Here is a 5,297-nt window from a genome sequence, read left to right as displayed (position 1 = left end):
TTTTTTCAAAAAAGGTGTTTTTATAGAGATAAGGTTTTGCTCTGCCGCCCAGGCTGGAGTGCAGTAACACGATCAAAACTCACTGTAGCCTCCAATTCCTGGGCTCAGGTGTTCCTCCTGCCTCAGTCTCTCTAGCAGCAGGGACTACAGGTGCACACCACCATACTCAGCTAATTGTTTTTTTGTAGAGATGGGATCTCATCATGTTTCACAGGCTGGTCTCAAACTCCTGGGCTCAAGTGATCTTCCCACTTTGACCTCTGAAAATGCTGAGATTACAGGCATGAGTCACCACACCCAACCCCTGGGAGAATATTTCATAAGCGGCTGCTTTATCTGGGTATTTTTCACTGTGGAACCTCAAGCAGGGTCTGGGCCATCTTTTCACTTTCTTTTTTTTTTTTTGAGACACAGTTTCACTCTGTCACCCAGGCTGGGGTACAGTGGCTAGATCTTAGCTCACTGCAACCTCACCTCTCGGGTTCAAGCAATTCTCATACCTCAGCCTCTCGAGTAGCTGGGACTACAGATGTGCACCACTACGCCCAGCTAATTTTTGTGTCCTGAGGGGGGGTTTCACTATGTTGGCCGGGCTGATCTCAAATTCCTGACCTCAAATGATCTGCCTGCCTCAGCCTCCCAAAGTGCTGGGATTACAGGCATGAGCCATCCTGCCCGGCGAGTCTTATCATTTTCTTCAGCTCAGATGTCGGCGTCATGGTGAAGGTGAGGGGTGAGAGCAGATAAGAGCACTGTGCAAGCCTTCACGCATCCCTTCATTAACACCTTACAGCAGTGAAACTGCTGGTGAGAAAACAGGAACAGATTGGAGCCCCAATCCAGGCTGATCTTGCCGAACCACAGACCCAGCTAGCTGCTGCCTGCCCCCTAGATCTGCATTCAATCCCCTACTATTTTTTTTAAACAGTTTCACTTTTTTTTTTTTTTTTTTGAGACAGAGTCTCGCTCTGTCACTCAGGCTGAAGTGCAGTGGCCTGACTTTGGCTCAATGCAACCTCCGCCCCCAGGTTTGAGCGATTCTCGTGCCTCAGCCTCCAGAGTAGCTGGGATTACAGTTGCCTGCCACCACGCCCAGCTAATTCTTTTGCATTTTTAGTAAAGACGGGGTTTTGCCATGTTGGCCAGGCTGGTCTTGAACTCCTGACCTCAAGTGATTCACCCACCTCGGCCACCCAAAGTGCTAGAATTACATACGTGAGCCACCGTGCCCAGCCTCCCCACTACAACTTTTAAATCAAGTGACATCCAACAGAGTCATTCGCCCCCTGCCTGCCCCCCACCACCCTTCAGTCTAATGCAGCCGCTCACACAGTTCTTGGTGGGTTTTTCCTACTTTATTCTGTTAACATGATAAACTGCACCGATCGAGTTTTTTCCCTGAAATTGTTTGAACCATTAAAAATATTCACATATCACTATTCCTGTGTTCCTAATACACTCTGGTGTTCATATTAACAAATCATACCCCTCCTAATCATACTGGTTCACGTGTGAAACCATGACAACTATATAATGCAAGGTTGTTTTCGTTTTGTTTCTTTTTTGGGGCAGGGTCTTGCTCTCTTGCCCGTGCTGGAGTGCAGTGATGTAATCATGGCTCACCGCAGCCTTGAACTCCTGGGCTCAAGCCATCCTCTCACTTTGGCCTCCCAAAGTGCTGGGATTACAGATGTGAGCCACCACACCTGGCTAGATTTTCCCTCCCTCCCTCCTTCCTTTTTTGTTCTCTCTCTTTCTCTCCTTCTCTCTTTCTTTTAGACAAAGTCTCACTCTGTTGCCCAGGCTGGAGTACAGTGGTACGATCATAGCTCACTGCCGCCTCAATCTCCCACGCTCAGGTGATCCTCCCATCTCAGCCTCCAAAGTAGCTGGGACCACAGGTATACACCACCACGCCTGGCTCCTTTTTTTTTTTTTGAGCTGGAGTCTTGCTCTGTTGCCCAGGCTTGAGTGCAGTGGTGTGATCTCAGCTCACTGCAACCTCTGCCTCCTGGTTCAAGTGACTGTCGTGCCTCAGCCTCCCAAGTAACTGGGATTACAGGTACCCGCCACCATGCCCCACTAATTTTTAAAAATATTTTCATATAGAGATGAAGTTTCACCATGTTGCCCAGGCTGGTCTCAAACCCCTAAACTCAAGTGATCCACCTGCCCCTGCCTCCCAAAGTGCTGGGATTACAGGCATGAGCCACCATGCCTGACCCAGTTAATTTTTAATATTTTGTAAAGAGAGGTCTCATTATGTTGCCCAGACTGGTCTTGAACTCCTGGGTTCAAGCAGTCCTCCGGCCTCAGCCTCCCAAAGTGCTGGGATTACAAACATGGGCCGCCATGCCCAGCCTTTTCTTCTTCTTTTAAGTTTCCTTGTTAGTAGGCAAAGACAGATTTCTTTTTCAAAAAGTAAGTTAGGTGAAGTGCACATAATGTTAATTTGATCATCCCATAGCGGCACCAGGACAATCACAGTGTCTTACAACTGCCACCTCTACCATTTCCTTCCTTTTTGTTGTTGTTTGAGATGGAATCTCCCTCTGTCACCAAGCTGGAGTGCAGTGGCACGATCTCGGCTCACTGCAGCCTCCACCTCCTGAGTTCAAGTGATTCTCCTGTCTCAGCTTCCCGAGTAGCTGGGATTACAGGCACACGCCACCATGCCCGGCTAATTTTTGTGTTTTTAGTAGAGACGGGGTTTCACCATGTTGGCCAGGCTGGTCTCGAACTCCTGACCTCATGATCCGCCCACCTTGATCTCCCAAGGTGCTGGGGTTACAGGTGTGAGCCACCACTCCCAGCCCTTTTTGCTGTTTTTTACTGTTTCTTGTTCAGGTGAATTCCCAAACATTCCCATCACCCCATATCCATAAAGCAGTTCCTCCCCATTTTCCTTAGCCCCTGGCCTCTGGCAATCAGCAATCTGCCTCTGTCTCCATAGACTCATCTTTGTGGATATTTTACATAACTACAATCATACACTATGTGACTGAGTCTAGCTGCCTTCCTTTAACAGGAGGCTTTGGAGGTTTATCCACGTCGTAGCAAATATCAGTGCTTCTTCAGTGTTTTGTTTATTTATTTATTTCTGAGATGGAGTCTCGCTCTGTTGCCCAGGCTGGAGTGCACTGCTGTGATGTCAGCTCCCTCTAACCTCCGCCTCCTGGGTTCAAGCGATTCTCCTGTCTCAGCCTCCCAAGTAGCTGGGATTACAGGCACCCGCCACCACACCAGGCTAATTGTTTTGCATTTTTAGTAGAGATGGGGTTTCAACATATTGGCCAGGCTGGTCTCGAACTCCTGACCTCAAGTGATCAGCTCACCTTGGCCTCCCAGAGTGCTGGGATGACAGGCGTGAGCCACCGCGCCTGGCTTTTTCATTCCTTTTTTGGCAATTATAATGTTTCATGAAATGAACAGACCACATTTGGTTTACCCATGTGTCTGCTGATTGGCCATGTCTTATTTCCACTTTTTGGCTATTACAAATAATGCAGCGCTGATATGAACATGCGTGTACACGATCTTACGCGGAAATGCTTTATCTTGAGTATATCATTAGGAGTAAAACTTCTGGGTCATCTGGCAAGTCTATTTTTAACATTTTAGGGCTGGGCATGGTGACTCATGCCTGTAATCCCAGCCCCCTGGGAAGGGTGAGGCGGGAGGATTGCTTGAGCCCAGGAGTTTACAGCGAGCCTGAGTAACGTAGGAAGACCCGTCTCTACAAAAAAAAATAAATAAATAAAATTAAAAAACATACTTTGAGGAACTGGTGCAGTGGCTCACACCTGTAATCCCAGCACTTTGGGAGGCCGAGGCAGGTGGCTCACTTGGAGTCAGGAGTTCAAGACCAGCCTGGACAACATGGCAAAACCCCGTCTCTACTAAAAATACAAAAATTAGCCGGCTGTGGTGGTGCACGCGCGTAATCCCAGCTACTCGGGGGGCTGAGACAGGAGAATCGCTTGAACCTGGGAGGCAGAGGTTTCAGTGAGCCAAGATCGTGCCACTGCACTCCAGCCTGGGCAACAGCCTGAGACTCTACCTCAAAAAAACAAAACAAATTTTGAAGAACTGCCAAACTTTTCTGAGGCAGCTGCACTGTTTTACATTCTCACCAGCAACATATGAGGGTTTTAATTTCTCTGCATTCTTGTCAACACTTGCTACTGTCTTTTAAAAAGTTTCAGGCATCCTAGTGGGTGTGAAGTGGTATCTCTTTGTGGTTTTGATTTGCATTTCCCTAATGACTAATGTCGTTGAGCATCTTTTCATGTGTTTATCGATCATTCTACATCTTCTTTGGAGAAACCTGTATTTGGATCCTTTGCCCATTTTGATTTTAATTTCTGTTTTTACAGTTGGAGTCTCACTCTGTTGCCCAGGCTGGAGTGCAGTGGTGTGATCAGGGCTCACTGCAGCCTCCAACTCTTGGGCTCACACGATCCTCCTGCCTCAGCTTCCCAAGTAATTAGGACTACAAAACATATCACCACACCTGTGTCATTTTTTAAAGCGTCTTGGTATGCTGCCTAGGCTGGTTTTGAACTCCTGAGTTCAAGTGATCCTCCCACCTCGGCCTCCCAAAATGCTGGGATTATAAGCATGAGCCACCTGGCCCAATGTTTATTTCATTTTCTTTCCTTCTTTTTTTTTTTGAGATGGAGTCTTGCTCTCTTGCCCAGGCTGGAGTGCAACGGCTTGATTACTGCAATCTCCACCTCCCAGGTTCAAGCTATTCTCCTGCCTCAGCCTCCTGAGGAGCTGCAATTACTACAGGCACCTGCCACCACGCCCGGCTAGTTTTTGTATTTTTAGTAAAGATGGGGTTTTACCATGTTGGTCAATCTGGTCTTGAACTCCTGACCTCCTCATCCGCTAACCTCCGCCTCTCAAAGTGCTGGGATTACAGGCATGAGCCACCGCGCCCCGACCCAAATGTTCTTCTTCTAGTTTGGGTCATTGTACTGCAGTTATGTGGGATGTTAATGCCGTGGAGAACTGGGAAAGAATGTAAGGGAATGCCACTATTTTTTGTAATTATTCTGAAAGACTAAAATGACTTCAGAATGAAAGAGTTAAAAAAGAGTTGGGCAGGCGCAATGTCTCACGCCCATAAACCTAACACTTTGGGAGGCTGAGGTGAGAGGGTTGCCGAAGCCCAGGAGTGGAAGGCTGCAGTGAGCCTTTAAGATGGAGACTTTGGCCGGGCGCGGTGGCTCAAGCCTGTAATCCCAGCACTTTGGGAGGCCGAGGCGGGTGGATCACGAGGTCAAGAGATC

This window comes from Cebus imitator, unplaced genomic scaffold, assembly GCF_001604975.1.
Source record: "Cebus imitator isolate Cc_AM_T3 unplaced genomic scaffold, Cebus_imitator-1.0 Scaffold153, whole genome shotgun sequence".
NCBI classification, from domain to species: domain Eukaryota; kingdom Metazoa; phylum Chordata; class Mammalia; order Primates; family Cebidae; genus Cebus; species Cebus imitator.
This window is presented reverse-complemented; position numbering follows the sequence as displayed.